The following is a 19,543-nucleotide window of genomic DNA, read 5'->3' on the forward strand; positions in this document are numbered from 1 at the left end:
AGGTCAGGAGATCGAGACCAGCCTGGCCAACATGGTGGAACCCCGTCTCTACTAAAAATACAAAAATTAGCCAGGAGTGGTGGCAGACGCCTGTAATCCTGGCTACTTGGGAGGCTGAGGCAGGACAATCACTTGAACATGGGGTGTGGAGGTTGCAGTGAACCGAGATCACGCCACTGCACTCCAGCCTGGGTGATGGATTGAGACTCCATCACAAAAAAGAAAGAAAAAAAAAAAAAGAAGAAAAAGGAAAAAAGGGAAGTTTCTGTAAACCTAGGCTTTGAATCCCCCTTTTCTTTTTTATACTACATCTCTCTTCAAAAATCAGCATATTGGACTATCAAACATGTTGGTAAGACACAAACGCTAGTTCTAAGAGGATATAACTGGAAGAGTATGGTAAATATCTACCTGAGAAAATTGAAAAAATGATGAATGTGTCACAGTATGCATCACTTCTAATATATGCAATTCACATTTTGCAATGTTTACAGTAACTGCAAAATGACAAGGATGGATAGCTAAGTTGTAGCACTAAAAATTCCATCTTTAGCATGAAACTTTACCTCTTATTTTCTACTAAACTGGTAAGGCGTGTTTGCCTTGTGAGTAAAATGGCAGTGTGTAAGGAAGCTGGGAAAGGAAATTTGAGTAAGAGAGTGTGGTGTTCTAAAATATGTCCACAAAGTTTTGAATATTTTTCCCTTCAAAAGGTGGAGCTGGCTCATGCCTGTAATCCCAGCACTTTGGGAGGCTGAGGCGGGTGGATCACCTGAGGCCAGGAGTTCGAGACCAGCCTGGCCAACATGGTGAAACCCCGTCTCTACTAAAAATGCAAAAAAATTAGCCAGGTGTGGTGGCACACACCTGTAATCCCAACTACTAGGGAGGCTGAGGCAGGAGAATCACTTGAACTTGGGAGGTGGAAGTTGCAGTGAGCTGAGATCAGGACACTGCACTCCAGCCTAGGTGACAGAACCAGACTCCATCTCAAAAAAAAAAAAAAAAAAAAGTGGAGCCCATTTCCACTCCCTCATCCCCTTAAGCATGAGCTATCCCTAGTGATTTGCTTAGTGAATGGCATGTGGCAGAAGTGACAGTGTGTGATATTCAAGATCAGGACATACAGAGCATGTGCAGCTGTGCAAGGGGCTCACACCTGTAATCCCAGCACTTGGGGAGGCCAAGGCGGGAGGGTCACTTTTGGACAGGAGTTTGAGACTAGCCTGGGAAATATAGCAAGACCCTGTCTGTACAAAAAACTTTAAAAATTAGCCAGGCATGGTGGCACGTGCCTGTAGTTCCAGTGAGGTGGGAGGCTGAGGCAGGAGGATGGCTGGAACCCAGAAGTTACAGGTTACAGTGAGTAATGATTGCACCACTGCATTCCAGTCTTTGCAACAGAGCAATATCCTGTCTCTAAGAAAAGGAAAGCACTGTGGCTTTCTCCATGCGCTCTCTCTTGGATCACTCTCCTGGGGGAAAACCAGAAACCAAGATGTCAGGACACTTAAGCAGCCCTAGGAAGAGTCCCACATGGCGAGGAACTGAAACCTTCTGCCAATAATAAAGTAAGGTCCTTTGTTCACATGTTTATCTGCTGACCTTCCCTCCACTATTGTCCTATGACCCTGCCAAATCCCCCTCTCCGAGAAACACCCAAGAATGATCAATAAATACTAAAAATAATAATAATAATAATAATAATAAAGTAAGGGAGCCATCTTGGAGGTAGACCCCCACCAGACCCTGTCAAGCCTTCAGGTGACTGAATCCCCAGATGACATCCTGATTGCAACCCTACGAGAGCCTGAGCTAGAGTTGCCCACCTAAACTACCAAATTCCTGTCCCACAGAAACCATACTATGAGATAAATTGTTGGTTGTAAATTTTGGAGTGATTTGTTATGCAGCAACGGATAACTAATACGGATTGGGGCTTACGCCACCAGCTTACCATCCTCCTCCACACAATACAGAGCTTGTCCTCTATTAGCAGCCTCCCCATCTTGTGTCGAAACTGAGAATGGCTTCAGCCAAATGAACTCAGCGCTACTCTGCACTATCAATAATGTTCCACTGACCAAAGCAAGGTACATGGCCAAGTCCAGATTCAAAGGTAGGAGAAATAAACCATATGTCTTGGTGGGAGAGGCTGGATAAAGATGTTAATTTTACTGTATTACATAAAACCTCTTTGACATTAGGTAACATGTCATTAACAGAGGGCCTTATTCATCAGAGAAATGCAAATTAAAACCACAATGAGATACCATCTCACACCAGTTAGAATGGCAATCATTAAAAAGTCAGGAAACAACAGGTGCTGGAGAGGATGTGGAGAAATAGGAACACTTTTACACTGTTGGTGGGACGGTAAACTGGTTCAACCATTGTGGAAGTCAGTGCGGCAATTTCTCAGGGATCTAGAACTAGAAATACCATTTGACCCAGCCATCCCATTACTGGACATATACCCAAAGGACTATAAATCATGCTGCTATAAAGACACATGAACACGTATGTTTATTGCGGCATTATTCACAATAGCAAAGACTTGGAACCAACCCAAATGTCCAACAATGATAGACTGGATTAAGAAAATGTGGCACATACACACCATGGAATACTATGCAGCCATAAAAATGATGAGTTCATGTCCTTTGTAGGGACATGGATGAAATTGGAAATCATCATTCTCAGTAAACTATCGCAAGGACAAAAAACCAAACACCGCATGTTCTCACTCATAGATGGGAATTGAATAATGAGAACACATGGACACAGGAAGGGGAACATCACACTCTGGGTACTGTTGTGGGGTGGGGGAAGGGGGAGGGATAGCATTAGGAGATATACCTAATGCTAAATGACGAGTTAATGGGTGCAGCACACCAGCATGGCACATGTATACATATGTAACTAACCTGCACATTGTGCACATGTACCCTAAAACTTAAAGTATAATAATAATAAAAAAAAAGAAAAAGAATGGAGATTATCTCAGGTAAATGGTTTATAAATAAACTTTTGCCTTCTTTCTTAAAAACAAAACAAAACAAAACAAAAAAAACACAGAGGGCCTTATTGCACTTTGGGGGAGCAAAATCCTCCCATTTCTCATGCTGCATATTGTTCTAGAGTCCATTCAACTCTAAGTTGCAAAGTCATATTGCAAAGAAGCCTGCATACAGGAAAGAGAGGGATTTGTAACCATTTTTAAAAATCTACCACTAGCAGGAATATCTTGTTGTGCCAGGAAGCACAGAAACTGTCAAAGACCAATGAAGTCATTTGAAAAGGACATATGAGACAACTTGAGGGGGCTTCACTGGCCTAACATGGAAAAATTAGGATTTGTTTTTAAATACTCAAGAAAAGTCCAGGCACAGTGGCTCATTCCTATAATCCCACAGCTTTGGGAGGCTGAGGCAAGGGAGGATCACTTGAAGCCAGGAGTTCAAGACCAAACTGGGCAACATAGTGAGACCCTATCTCTAAAAATAAATAAATAATTAACCGGGCATGGTGACGTGTGCCTGTAGTCCCAACTACTTGGGAGGCTGAGGTGGGAGGATTGCTTGAGCCAAAGAGGTCGAGGCTGCAGTGAGCCATGGTTGTGTCACTGCACTCTGGCCTGGGTGGCAGAGTGAGACCCTGTCCCAATAAAATAAAACAAAATACTGAAGAAAAAACAAAATTGGAGTGTGGAGAGATAAAACAGTTTTGACAGAATGTTGAGAATAGCCAAAGCTTAGTGATAGACAGAGGAAGATTAATTTTTTTTAGTCTCTTTACTTTTGGTATGTTTGACATTTCTCTTACTAAGAATTTTCAAAAAGTCACATGTATTTAGGACAAAAAAATTTAGAAAACACAGAAATGTAAAAAGTGAAAAATAATTGGTTAATCCCACCACTCAGAGATAAGTGTTGGTAATACTGGACTGTCCTTCTAGGCTGTTCCTATTCATATTTGCAAACTGTGGCCTCCCAGCCTTGCTCAGAATGTCACTAACCATTGTTGTCTTAGTCTGTTTTGGGCTGCGATAGCAGAATACCACACACTGGCTAATTTGTAACAAACAGAAATTTATTTGGTTCATGGTTCTGGAGGCTGGGAAGTCCAAGATTGAGGGATGCATCTGGCGAGGGTTTCTTGCTGCGTCATAACATGACTGAAGGTATTGCATGGTGAGAGAAGGCAAGAGATTGAATTTGCAGTCTCAAGCTCTTTTAAAATTGGCATGAATCTATTCATAAGGGTGGAGCCCTCATGATCTAAACTGCTCCCATTGGGCCCCCTCTCCCAATACTGCTGCACTGGGGATTACATTTCCAACACATACTTTTTGGGGGACACATTCAAGCCATAGCAATCGTTAAGTAAACACAGCCTTCTGCGACACACCAGGGAGCTGTGCCTCATGGTTACTGGTAGGAGAAGCAACTTGCTTGCACATTGTTACCTGTAATTTGGATCCTATGGACTTGGCACTGTGGCTTTGGGTCCCATGTCTGAAACCCTTTTTCGTTTTGTGCGTTTTTTGTTTGTTTGTTTTGTTTTGCCCTGACTCAGGATCTTAACACTTTGGGAGGCAGATCCCTTCTGGTCCTTAGGGAGATCTCTTCTGAAACCTGTTTAGCTGCCTATTTCTGGGCAGGCCACCACAACTACAAAGGGAATTGTGAGTATGCCACAAACCTATATTTGAATGCAACCTATCCTAAGCATACCCTAAGTTTCCCTTTCCTTTTCACATTATTAGGTAATAAGAAGACTGAAATGTTGAAATGTTGTTTAATTTATATGGATTTATTTTACAAATGTCACCAAATCAGAACCATATTCTACTTTTTCCACCTTACATATACTGGGAATATTTTTGTGTGCTATTAAATATATATATATATATATATATTTTTTTTTTTTTTTTTTGAGATGGAATTTTGCTCTTGTCACCCAGGCTGGAGTGCAATGGCACGATCTCAGCTCACGGCAACCTCTGCCTCCAAGGTTCAAGTGATTCTCCTGCCTCAGCCTCCCATGTAGCTGGGAATACAGGCGCCTGCCACCACACCTGGCTAATTTTTGTATTTTTTGTAGAGACAGGGTTTCACCATGTTGGCCAGACTGGTCTTGAACTCCTGACCTCAGGTGATCTGCCCGCCTCAGTCTCCCAAAGTGCTGGGGACAGGCGTGAGCCACCACGCCTGGCCTTAAATATACTTTCTAATATGATATTTTGTGCTGGCATAATTTTCTGAAGTTGCGTGTTATACATTCAAATTATTTTCCACAGCAATTTTCACAGCTCTAAATAATGCCGCAATGAATATTTTTATAAATAAATCTTCCATTACCTCTCTGTCTCTTAGAATAGGTTCCTCGATATGGAATTACTGAATCAAGGCATTTGAACATTCATTTAAAACTCTTCATATGCATCTTGTTTTATGTTAAAAATGTTGCCAATGTGATATGTGAAAAAATGATATTTTCCTTTTTTTTTTTCTTGAGACAGCAGGTTTCTCTGTCACCCAGGCTGGGGTTCAGTGATGCAATCATAGCTCGCTGCAGCCTTGATCTCCTGGGCTCAAGCAGTCCTCCTGCCCTAGCCTCCCAAGTAGCTGGGACTATAGGCACGCACCACCATACCTGGCTAGTGTTTTATTTTTTGTAGAGAGGGGGGTCTCACTATATTGCCTAGACTGGTCTCTAACTCCTGTGCTCAAGCGATTCTCCCTCCTTAGCCTCCCAAAGTGCTGGGATTACAGGCATGGGCCGCTGCGTCTGGCTGATTTGCTTGTCTTTGATCACTGGTGAAACAAACAAACAAACGAAAGCATTTTAATGATTTTGGCGAAAGGTCAGGAGACATTAAGTGAAAAAGGACCCAGAACTCACTCTTTTGAACGACAATTTCTATAATATGACCTGCCACTACTTTAGCACTTGGTAGGAATTAGTATTAGAACATTGGAGCTGCACAGATTTGGGCTTGAAGTCCAGCACCTTCCAGATGTAACCTTGCGCAGATTCCTCACCCTATTTCTTCAACCTGTGGGAAGGGAGTCATAGGAGTCCCCGCCATCCTGTGTGCTGTGGCAATTTCATGAAGTCAAGTCTTAGCTTTTGCCTGCCCTGGAGTAAACACTCAACAAGTTAACTGTCAGGGCCATGACATACATGGACATTTGGAAATATTATCAAGTGTAAACAGATTATTGCTAAATGGTGGTGTACCATGTGATATTTTTGTTGTTCCTTTTTTACCTTGTTCTGTGCTGTTGAAGTTTTCTTTGTGTTTTTGTTTTTGTTTTTTGTTTTTTTGAGGTGGAGTCTCCCTCTGTTGCCTATGCTGGAGTGCAGTGGCGTGATCTCAGCTCACTGCAACTCCGCCTCCTGGGTTCAAGTGATTCTCCTCCCTCAGCCTCCTGAGTAGCTGGGACTACAGGCGTGCACAACCACATCTGGCTAATTTTTGTATTTTTAGTAGTAACGGGGTTTCACCATGTTGGCCAGGATGGTCTCAATCTCCTGACCTCGTGATCCACCTGCTGCGGCCTCCCAAACTGCTGGGATTACAGGTGTGAGTCACTGCACCTGGCCGCTGTTGAAGTTTTTAATAATTATCATGTGTTTTTTAATGAAGCCAGAAAACTTCTTTAGATGTTTTTTTTTCAAATGCAGCACCTCCTAGCTGGAAGTCCCCACTCCCCAAGGCTTGCAAATGCTTCAGCACTAAGCTGGCCCCCAGACAGCTGACCCCCCAGCCCACCCGCAGCTGATGTCTCAGAAGGCTGCAAGGATCAGTGTGTCGGGGCCGTCTGCCAGGTGCACAGCTGTGACCTCTTACAGTCTGAGCTGCTCTTGCCACAGCGAATTGGGGGCCCTGCTGGCTGGGGAGAGGGTCCGGCTGGAACTGAGCAGAGATGGGGAAGCTGAGAACTGCTGTGATAGCCCCAACCCATCCGGTACTACCATCTGTGCCTCTGGCCTGACAATCCCCGCAGGAGTTGGAATATTTTTAGAGCTGACAGAGGCCTTCCTGATCACCTAGCCCTTGGTTCAGCCTTGGCTGCATGTGAGAATCATTCAGGAAGCATCTTCAAACAAGCTGATGCCTGTGTTCCACTCCAGACCTTTTAGAGCAGGATGTCCAGAGGTGGGCCCAGGTATTGGCAGGTGATTCTAATAGGCAGACAGGGTAAAAAACCACCGCATCCAATTTTTCCCTTTCAGAATCAGAGAAGCTGAGTGCCTCTCGTAGCATCACATGGTAGGACACATGGTAGGACCCCAGTGGAGTCCTCAGCTGGTACAACAGCACAAATCATCATAGTCCTCCCTTACAACCTGAGAAGACTGAGTGGTTTGCAGAGATTTTTTTTCAGTCATCTCAATTAGTCCACATAATGTGGGGTGAGGAAGGCAGGTGGATATTTTCTCTGTTCCATGGGTCAGAAAACTGAGGCTCAGGAGGGTGATGTGAATTGCAAGTTTGAGATAGAAGCAGAACGACAATGTGACTTAATTCCCAAGACATCCAAAGGCAGGGCTACTTCCCAGGGAGCCACTAAGGTGGAAATGCCTTTGCGGGCTGGCTGAGAGGGGCATTCTCGAGCCCTGTTCCAGACCTGCTGCACCAGCACATCTGGGTGTGGGAAGGTGTATGTACAGTTTTTAGAAACTCCTCAAGGGATTATAGTGGACACTACAATTTGAAGATCATTTCAAGTGCCTCTACTGTGGGGACCTGTGGCTACACAGCAACAGTATATTCCAATTTCTAATTGAATTTTAATCATGGGAGGCTGAGCAGAAGAAAATCTCAAAGAAACTATAATTCATATTCTCAGAGAGATAAGATACTATACTCACTAAGCTAGCATAGGATGGTATTTAATTTTAAAAGAAATGGCGACATTGAAAAATAAAAGGCAATGGAGATACATTGACAAAATTCTGAGTGCCAATGCTTATTTTTGTTTTGTGGGGATTTTTTGTTTTGGTTTGGTTTTTTTGAGACAGAGTCTTGCTCTGTTGCCCAGACTGGAGTGCAGTGGCGTAATCATGGCTTACTGTGGCCTTGAACTCCCGGGCAAAAGCAATTCTCCCACCTCAGCTTCCTGAGTAGCTGGGACCCCAGGTGTGATCCACCATATCTGGCTAATTTTTTTTTTCTAGAGATGGGGGTTTCACTATGTTGCCCAGGCTGTTCTCAAACTCCTGAGCTCAAGAGATCCTCCCATCTCAGCCTCCTAAAGTGTTGGGATTATAGGCATGAGCCACCATGACCAGACTTATTTTTGTTTTTTGAGATGGGGGCTCCCTATATTGCTCAGGCTGGCCTCAAACTTCTGGACTCAGTCTTCCTGCTTCAGCCTCCCTAGTAGCTGAGATTACAGGTACATGCCTCTGCACCCAGCTGACAATGTGTGTTTTTTGTTTTTTTGAGATAGAGTTTCGCTCTTTTGCCCAGGCTGGACTGCAGTGGCACGATCTCGGCTCACTGCAACCTACGGCCCCTGGGTTCAAGTGATTCTCCTGCCTCAGCCTCCCTGGTAGCTGGTATTACAGGCACCCACCACCACGCCCTGCTAATTTTTGTATTTTTGGTAGAGACGGGGTTTCACCATGTTGGCCAGGCTGGTCTCGAATTCCTGGCCTCAGGTGATCCACCTGCCTCGGCCTCCCAAAGTGCTGGGATTACAGGCATGAAGCCACCACGCCTGGCCAAAGCTGACAATGTTTTTTAACCAAAGAACTCATTCTATGCCTAGCCAAACTATCAATGAAATGTCTATGAAACAGAAAGACGTATTAGGACTTGCAAAATGAAAAATGAGCCAACTAATAACTGAGCAAACAAACGTATGTGCCCTTTCTCAGAAGCTACTGTGCACCACAGTTAGAAACCGGCCAGTTCAGACTGCAGCAAGAGGACAGACGACAGAGGCTCTAGAATGGATGCTTTGAGAAAAACAATGGAATGGATGCCTTTGGTCCTAGGGATAATCGTGCTAAGAGGCCTTTGGATAGAGCTGTAGAGCCGCTGGAATTTAGGGAAAGATGTGGCCAGAGATTCAGAGAGAACTAAACAAATGGAAAAGAATGAGGCAAACACAAAAAGTTATGTCAGAAAGGAAATGCAATCACAATACTCCACCTGCTTATTGTGGAGTAGAGTTTCAGAAGCATAATAATGGAAACACTAACTATGGATTTCAGCAAAAATTGTCATATATTTAGGGGACAGCAGAAGCAGGGGGAAGTCATCAGGAGGCTTATTGCTTGAACACACATGTTAGTGACGGGTACCCAGAAATGAGCAATAACTAGGTAAAAGTCAAAACAAGCAGTGCGGTTGGTGGGAGTGTAAATTAGTTCAACCATTGTGGGAGACAGTGTGGCGATTCCTCAAGGATCTAGAATGAGAAATACCATTTGACCCAGCAATCCCATTACTGGGTGTATACCCAAAGGACTATAAATCATTCTACTATAAAGACACATGCACACGTATGTTTTTTTGTGGCACTGTTTGCAATAGCAAAGACTTGGAACCAACCCAAATGCCCATCAATGATAGACTGGATAAAGAAAATGTGGCACATACACACTACGGAATACTATGCAGCCATAAGAAGAATGAGTTCACGTCCTTTGCAGGGACATCGATGAAGCTGGAAACCATCATTCTCAGCAAACTAACACAGGAACAGAAAACCAAACACGACATCTTCTCACTCATAAGTGGGAGGTGAACAATGAGAATACATGGACACAGGGAGGGGAATATCACATGGGGCCTGTCGGGGGTGAGGGGCAAGGGGAGGGAGAACATTAGAACAAATACCTAATGCATGCGAGGCTTAAAAGCTATGATGGATTGATAGGTGCAGTAAACCACCATGGCACATATATACCTATGTAACAAACCTGCATGTTCTGCACTTGTATCCCAGAACTTAAAGTAAAATAAAAAAACAAAACACAAAAAAATTAAGCAGGGTGGGTGCTAACACTCAGGGAGTCATTGAGGCAACAAGTGACAGCTTTATATTACATGTCCATCAATGGATAAGTGGATAAATAAGATGTAGCATATCCATATAATCAAATGTTATTCAGCAATAAAAAGAAATGAAGTATTGATACATGCAACAAATAGGATGAACCTTGAAGACATTATACTAAGCAAAACAAGCCAGTCAGGAAAGACTGTGCCTTGTGTGATTCCATTTATATGAAATATTTGGAACAGGCAAATCTATAGAGACAGAAAGCAGACTACTGGTTGCCAGGGATTGGGGTGAGAGGAGCAGGAGAATAGGGGAATGACAGTAATGGATACAGGGTGCCTTTTAGGGTAGATGAAAATGTCCTAAAATTGATTGTGGTGATAGTTAATATATTAAAAACACTCAACTCTACACTCTAACTGGGAGAATCACATGGTATGTAAATTAAATATTTAAAACAATTTAAAAAATACATCAACCTAGCAATCATGCTTCTTGGTATTTATCCAAATGAATTGAAAACTTATGTGCACAGAAAACCTGCACGTGGATGCACAGAGCAACATTATTCATGAGTGCCAAAACCTGGAAGCAACCAAGATGCCCTTCAGTAGGTGAATGGATAAACGAACCCTGGTACATTCAGAAGTGGATTATTATTCAGAGCTGAAAAGAAAAAAGAAGTGAGCTAAAAAGAAATCAAGTCATGAAAAAATACGGAGGAAACTTAAATGCATATTACTAAGTGAAAGAAGCCAATTTGAAACTGATACATACTGTATGATTCAAACTATATGACATTCTGGAAAAAGTGAAACAGTAAAAAACAAACAAAAAAAGATAGTAAAAAGATCAGTGGTTGTTAGGGGTTGAGGGGAGAAAGGGATGAGTAGGCAGATCACAGAGGATTTTTAGGGCAGTAGAATTATTCTGCATGATCCTATAGCGGTAGATAGTTCATGATTCGTTTTTCAAAACCCATAGAACATGCAACACCACAGGTGAACCCTAATGTTAACTATAGACTTTGAGTGATAACCGTGTGTCAATATAGGTTCATTAGTTGTAATGAATGCAACACTCCAGTGTAGAATATTGTCAGCTGGGAAGGTTGGTGGGGACAGGGAGTATATGAGAAGTCTCTGTACTTTCCATTCAATTTTGCTGTGAAGCTAAAACTCTTCTGAAAAATAGTCTATTTTAAAAAGAAAAGAAAGCAATCTCCCTATTTTATGTGTGTGTGTGCGTGCATGATTATGCGTGTGTATATATAATTTCACTGTGTTCTAGCTTTTATAATTGCTATGAGAAATTGACTGCAGATCTAATTCTAGCTTCTTTATAGGTGATCTTTTTCCTGTGGTCTTTTAAAATATTTCTGTCTTATGTGTTCTGCATTTCCACTGCAGTGTGTTTAGGTATTGATTCCTTTTTATTTATCCTGTTTCCTATAGCTATGGGTCCTAGTCTATCCTCAGTACTAGACATTTCTCAGCCATTATCACTTCAAAGACGCCTCTCTTCCATTTTCTGTATTTCATCCTCGTGAAGTTTTGACTGGGGTATGTTGAAACTTCTCACCCATTATCACTTCAAAGACGCCTCTCTTCCATTTTCTGTATTTCATCCTCGTGAAGTTTTGACTGGGGTATGTTGAACCTTCTCACCCTACTCTTCTTATTTTCTTATTCTTTTTTTTTTTTTTTTTTTTTGTGACAGAGTCTCACTGTGTCGCCCAGGCTGGCAAACACTGGCGCGATCTCAGCTCACTGCAAGCTCCTCTTCCCAGGTTCACGCCATTCTCCTGCCTCAGCCTCCCAAGTAGCTGGGACTACAGGTGCCTGCCACCACACACAGCTAATTTTGTTTTTGTATTTTTAGTGGAGATGGGGTTTCACCGTGTTAGCCAGGATGGTCTCGATCTCCTGACCTCATGATCCGCCCGCCTCGGCCTCCCAAAGTGCTGGGATTACAGGCGAGAGCCACTGTGCCCGGCCTCTTATTTTCTTACTCTTATTTTCTATCTCCTTGGTCTCTCTCTTTCCATTTTCGATAAATTCTCTCTTCATCTTTATATACTCTTCTCTTTAACCCTTCCATGGAGTAGTTTTGTTCACTTTTTAGTTTGAGAGAATTGTAGATTCACATGCAGTTTTGAGAAAAAACATAGAAAATTCCCACGTACTCTATCCAGTTTCTGCCAATGGTAACATCTTGCAAAACTACAGAACAGTATCATAACCAGGACATTGACAATGATACAGTCAAGATACAGAATATTTCCATCACCCTCATGGAATCTCATGGAACATTTCCTCACCCAAGAATCCCTCATGCTGCCCTTTTACACCCACCCCTACTTTTCTCCCACCCCACCCACTTCTGGCAACCATTAATCTATTTGCCATTCCCCATTTCTATAATTCTGTCATTTTAAGAATGTTATATAAATGGAATCATACAGTATGTAACCTTTTGGATTGACTTTTTTTTCCTCTCAGCATAATTCTGTGGAGATTCATCCCCTCTATTCCTATTTTTCTGAGAGTCGTTTGTTTGTTTGTTTAATCATGAACAGGTGTTGAATTTTGTCCAATACTGTTTTTCTGCACCAATTGATATAATCTCATAGGTATTTTTCTTTAGTCTATTAATATGGTAGATTATATTGATTGATGTTCAAATATTGAACCGGCCTTCCATCGCTGGAACCCTGTTTAGTCATGAGGTACAATTCTTTTTGTATATTGCCAAATTTTATTTGCTAATATTTGTTAAGGATTTGTACATCTATATTCATAAAGGAGATTGGTTTATTGAGTTCTTATTTCAACAATTATATTTTTAATTTCTAACCTTTAGTTTGTTTTAAAATCTGTCTTGCTACTGACAATCTCTTGTTGCCTTCATATTTTTGTGTTTCTAGCTTTGTTTCTTTGGTGATAATGAGTTGTGAGTTCATATTTGGTTTATCTAAATCTGGGAGGAAACCCTAGAGCTTACATTGGGGATGGTTTCCTCCAAATAGAATTCGCATTTTCTTTTGCTGCAGGCCAGAGAGCCACTCTCCTAGGGCCACTTTAACCCTCTTTGTTCCTATCTCCTCTCATCAGGTCTCAGGCCAAGGTCTCCATTCCAGCCCTTTGCTACTGGCCCATGGATCAATCTCTTGACTGCAAGACAGCAGGTAGCATTTACTGTCCAGGCAACTCTGTCTCTCAAGACTTTTCCCTCTTGAAAATTTCCCTCCATTTCTCACAAAGCCAGCAAAGCAACACAAACAATGGTTTAGGCAAGATCTAGGATTTCCTTCCCTTCCTTCCTTCCTTCTTTCCTTCCTTCCTTCCTTCCTTCCTCCCTCCTCCCTCCTTCCTTCCACTCCCTCCCTCCCTCCTTCCTTCCTTACCTCCTTCCTTCCTTCTTTCTTTCCTTCCTTCCTTCCTCCCTCCTCCCTCCTTCCTTCCTTCCCTCCTTCCTTCCTTTATTCCTTCCTTCCTTCTCTCTCTCTTTCTTATTTCTTTTCATTTTCATAGGAGGTGCCCTAAGAATATCTTGTCTACCACACTGCTGGTAGTGGAATGACATTCCATTGTACATCCACCATATAACAAATACTTCAATGTTTAACACTTCAAATGTTAAGAAGACAGAGTAATTGAACCCTTACACACTGCTGGTAGGAGCATAAATTCAAGACAATAATTTTGGAGACCTAGTTATTATTATCTAGAAAATTTGAAAATGCACACATCCTACATTTTATTTGTAGCCCATACTCTACAGGAACTCTTCCGCATATGGCTAATAGAGACATAGAATATTCATTGTGCATTGTTTATAAAAGAACTCATTGGAAACAGACTAAATGTTCATTAATAGCATAATTGTGGTATGTTTATGCAATGGAATACTATGCAACAATGGAAAAGAATAAACCAGACCCACAAGTATTAATATGGGTAAGTATACATAATAAGAGTAAACACAAAGCAAGTTGCAGAGAAATACATATAACATGACTATGTTTGCAAAAAGTTTAAAACATGCAAAACAACAATAAATATGACTTAAGAATGCCTACATATGTAGTAAGAATTTGAAGAAATGCATAATAACAATAAACACCAAACTCAGGACAGCAGCCTGAAGAGAAGGCTGAAAATACAAAATATAAATAGAAATAGAAAGGAGGGCCCAGGGACTGAACTGGTATTGTTTGTTTTATTTCTTAAACTGGTGATGAGGACATGGTTATTCACTATATTACTCCTTGTACCTTTTAGGAGGTCTTGCCTTGTCTTCTGGTCAGCTTAATACCTCTGAGTACTTCTAATGGAGTGAATCCCAGAATCACTAGTAGCAATGGAATTAAGTTCAACTAGGGAGAAGATGTGTATGAGAAGACAGCTGAGGCCCACCAATATCTCTGGAGGCTGAGAAGGGGGAGAACTTGGCAAGTGTGGTGTTTTCAAATCCATAGGAGGGGAGAACTTCAAAAAGACTTATGTAGTAGGCAGCTTCTGAACTGGCTCCAAAAAATCTCCACCTCCTGGTATTCACATCCTCATGTAATCCCCTCCCATCGAACATGGGATGGACCCAGTCACTTGATTCTAACAAATAGAATATGGTAAATTGATTTCCTAGCTTAGGTTACAAAAGAGTGTGAATTCTGTCTTGCCCAAACTTTCTTTTTCTGGCTCATCTTACTGGCTTGCTGTGATGAAGCAAGCTGCCATGTTGTGAGTTGTCTGATGGAGAGACCCACATGACAATAAACTGAGGGTGGCTGCTAGCCTACAACAAGCAATGAACTGAGGTCTTTGGTCCAACAACACTTGAGGGACTGAATCCTGTCAACAATAATGTGAGTAAGCATGGAACTGGAGCCTTCCTTTGTCAAGCTTTCAGATGAGACCACAGCCCCAGCCAACACCTTGATTGTAGCAAGCCATGCAATCTGCATGCCATAGTTTCAACCTACAGAAACTATGAGGTAATAAGTGTTGTTGCTATAAGTCATTACATTTTGGGGTAATTTGTTGTGCCTCCATCAATAACAAATACAGATTTTGGTAACTGGAAATGGGGGTCTGCTGCTAACTAACACCTAAAAGTGTGGGAGCAGCTTTGGAACCCTTGGTGTGCACAGACTGGGAAGATTTAGAGGAGCATATTAGAAAAAGCCTAAATTGCCTTGAACACATTGTTAGTAAACATCTTGACTTTGAGGAGGCTGCCAGTGGGGGCTAAAAAGGAAATGAGGAAAATATTATTAGAAACTAGAGGAAGGATGGGTGTGTGCTTATTGTATAGTGACAGAAAGCTTACTGACATGTCAATCTGAAATCATGTGGAAGCCAGAATATGTGGCTAATGAACTAGGTGATTTAGTTAAGAAGATTTTCAAGTGAAGTATTGAAGGTGTCTCCTGGTTTCTTCTTGCTGCTTATAGTAAATTGCAAGAGATGAAAGATAAATCAAAGGAAGGACTATTAAAACTATTAAACAGGCCGGGTGTGGTGGCTCATGCCTGTAATCCCAGCACTTTGGGAGGCCGAGGTGGGTGAATCACGAGGTCAGGAGATCAAGACCATCCTGGCTAACATGGTGAAACCCCATCTCTACTAAAAATACAAAATACTAGCCAGGCGTGGTGGCGGGCGCCTGTAGTCCCAGCTACTTGGGAGACTGAGGCAGGAGAATGGCATGAACCCGGGAAGTGGAGCTTGCAGTGAGCTGAGATCCAGCCACTGCACTCCAGTCTGGGCAACAGAGTGAGACTCCGTCTCAAAAAAAAAAACAAAAAACAAAAAAACAAAAAACTATTAAACAAAAAAGAAGCCAGGACTTTATGATTTGGAAAGTTTGCAGTCTCTCTAGATGGCAAACTATATGAAAGTTAAGAAATGGCTTCTTGGCTGGGTGCAGTGACTCACGCCTATAATTCCTATAGTTTGGGAGGCTGAGGCAGGAGGGTTGCTTGAGCCCAGAGGTTCAAGACCAGCCTTGGCAACATAGTGAGACCCCTGTCTCTACAAAAATAAAAAAAATTAGCTGGGTATGGTGGTGCATACCTGTAGTCCCAGTACTACAGAGGCTAAGGTGGCAGGATCACTTGAGCCTGACAGGTTGAGGCTGCAGTGAGTCAAGATTGTGCCTCTGCATTCCAGCCTGGGCAACAGAGTGAGACCCCATTTCTTTCTTTCTTCTTTTTTTTTTTTTTTGAGATGGAGTCTTGCTCTCTGCCGCCCAGGCTGGAGTGCAGTGGCGCAGTCTCGGCTCACTGCAAGCTCCGCCTCCCGGGTTCATGCCATCCTCCTGCCTCAGCCTCCCAAGTAGCTGGGACTACAGGCGCCCGCCACCATGGCCGGCTAATTTGTTCTGTATTTTTAGTAGAGAGGGAGTTTCACCATGTTAGCCAGGATGGTCGAGTGAGACCCCATTTCTAAAAAGAAAAAAAGTATTACTTCTGGGCACTGTCAGAAAAACATGGTCTGGTAATAAAATAAAGGCAAGGGTGTGACTCTACAACCTTTCATTAAGACTTCAGGGCCGGGCGCGGTGGCTCACGCCTGTAATCCCAGCAATCTGGGAGGCCGAGGCGGGTGGATCACGAGGTTAGGAGATTGAGACCATCCTGGCTAACACGGTGAAACCCCGTCTGTACTGAAAATACAAAAAAATTAGCGGGGCGTGGTGGCGGGCGCCTGTAGTCCCAGCTACTCAGGAGGCTGAGGCAGGAGAATGCTGTGAACCCGGGAGGTGGAGCTTGCAGGGAGCAGAGATTGCGCCACTGCACTCCAGCCTGGGCGACACAGCAAGACTCCATCTCAAAAAAAAAAAAAACAAACAAACAAAAAATACTTCAGAAAGACCAAAGAATCAGAGTATTACTCAGTCACATATGGGGCTCTTTCAGGAGAATTAGGGTGTCCCTCCCTGATTCTTTCCAATAAAACAATAGGTCCTCCAGAAAGTTTAAGAGCATCGGCCCCCAGCAGTAGCCCAAGACTTTTGACAAATAGAGTGAACCCTGGTGAGATTCACAGAAAATGCACAAAGTTTTTGAGAAAATTATCTAAGCAGAAATACTGCCAGTTTGGGCTGAAAGGGACCAAGATGTACAAAATGAAAGAAGTCTATTGGACCTCCAACATTTTACTGGAAGGAAACAGGCTGAGAAAACCATTCAGGTGCAAACGATTGTTACCTTTCATGATAAAGGAGGGATGGCTCAGAGGCCGAGCCAAGAGCCTAAAAGATGCAGCCAAAAGTCATGGAGAATTATTCCTAAGTCTTGAAACCTCATCAAGGAACCCCCCACATTTTAGTCAGCTGGATTTGAGAATTTTTGTGGACCAGTGGTTTCCTTACCTCTCATTTTCCCAATTTTTGAGCAGGAATCTCTACAGCCGTGATCCATGTCTGTCCCACCACTGCATGTCAGGTGGATTGGTGCAGGGCAGACATCTGGTCTCTTTGGTTTCATGAATCCACAGATGGAGAGGAAACACACTTGAAAGTTGGAGCTACACCCCAGGAGCTCCCATCACAGCTGGACCTGATTGAGATGATGATGCGGAACTGGTCTTTCAGCTGATGCCGAAATGGAAGGAGAATTTAGGGCACCTTGGGAAGGAGTTAATGCGTTTTGTCTGTGAGGGAGTTCTGAATCTTTGGGGGCCAAAGAGTGGACTGTGGTAGGCAGCTTTTGAGAGGGCCCTCTATGTCCTCACCTCTGAGTGTTCATAAGTGTGATGTAATTCCCTCTCCTTGAGCTGCTGGACTTAATGAGCCTTCCTGAAACCAAGGGCACAGACTTGAGGCCCTCCAGACCTGGGTCCTGTGGTTCAATGCATGGCCCTGTAGCTGCAGGTTCCCGGAGAAGGGCGGATGGCAGAGCAGACTGTGACATCTCCAGGTGGCTCCTGAGCACCTGCTCTGCTCTGCTTCCCCTCCAGGCTCTCTGATTTTGGCTGCTTGGCTGCTCGCCATCTTCCAGGCTCTACGGTCATCCTGTGAGGGCATGAACTGATCTGTGCTTCGCCTGCAAGCTCTATTCTCTCCCCCAGACACCTCACACTCTGTGGGGACCCTGGAGAGAAAGGTAGCCTTGGGCTTCTTGGAAGTGCCAGGAAAGGAAAACAATCCAACAGTTTAGGGGCCCCACTTCTCATTGGAGCTGGGGACCCTCATCCCCTAGGAAATGCTGGTCCTTAATCACTGCCCTCCTGAACAGACCTGCTGCTGCTATGCCCAGCATCTTTGCTCACCAGCCTCGTCCTAATATGAAGGCCGAAGGCACATTTGGGCTGTGCCAGGAGCCAGGGTGATTGACAGCTGGAGCTCCTAGTGGGGCTCATTAAGGGAAGCTGGGTGTGGCCTAGGGGAGCTCACTCTCCCCTGCCAGCCCCAGACCCAGGCGATGAGCTGGGAGTGGGCAGGAGAGGGGGTCAGATCAGCCAAGCTGGATGTCCTCTGCAGCCTGCCAGCTTGAGGCCCCAGCTGTGCCCACTGCCGAGGGCCAGGCTCTGCTCCTGAAGGCCCAACAGCCAGCCTGGAATATTCATAAGTGCCAAAGCCTCCCACCCCTGGGCCTCTGGGCTTCCTTAGACCCCCCTGGAACATGCCCTTCATGGCTTTTCGTTCTAGAGACATCACAAGTTACTACGCACTACTCCCAATGCTGCCTCCTCCCTGTCCAAGTCCTCGCTTTCCATAATTTCCCAGTCTTGCAACACACACTGGGCCTGCCTGTCATTTTGATTTGCAAATTGAATCTCCCGAGAGCTAGTTATAATATGCAACATTATAAACCAGAAGTAAACTTCTCTATGTCTAACAAGGGCTACTGGAGAGACTTCTTTTCTGTTTATACCCTTTTATCTTGTTTAAATATTTTTGTGTCTTTTTAGTTCCTTTCAAAATCAGGAAAAACAAGAGATATTTCCTTTTTAGAAGGAGAAAAAGCCCATTATTTCCCCTCCTGGTGGTAAAGAGCAAGGACCCTACAACCAGGCTGATTGTGTTTGAATCCCTATCCTGGGTGATCTTTGGCAAGTCACTTAACCTCTCTGTGCCTTAGCGTTCTCATGTGTAAAATGGAGTTAATAATTCCTTCCTGAGGGTTGTGAGGATTAAATGCATTAGTGTATATAAAACGCTTACTGATACATAGCAAATCTTTTTTTTTTTTTTGAGATGGAGTCTCGCTCTGTTGCCCAGGCTGGAGTGCAGTGGTGCGATCTTGGCTCACTGCAACCTCCATCTCCTGGGTTGAAGCGATTCTCTTGCCTCAGCCTCCCAAGTAGCTGGGATTATAGGCATGTGCCACCATGCCTGGCTAATTTTTGTATTTTTAGTAGAGACGGGGTTTCACCATGTTGGCCAGGCTGGTCTCCTGACCTCGTGATCTGCCCGTCTCGGCCTCCCAAAGTGCTGGGATTATAGGCATGAGCCATCGCGCCCGGCCGATATACAGTAAATCTTAAATAAATATTCGTTAAATAAAA

The sequence above is a fragment of the Pan paniscus genome, chromosome 12, assembly GCF_029289425.2.
Source record: "Pan paniscus chromosome 12, NHGRI_mPanPan1-v2.0_pri, whole genome shotgun sequence".
In the NCBI taxonomy this organism is placed as follows: Eukaryota; Metazoa; Chordata; class Mammalia; order Primates; family Hominidae; genus Pan; species Pan paniscus.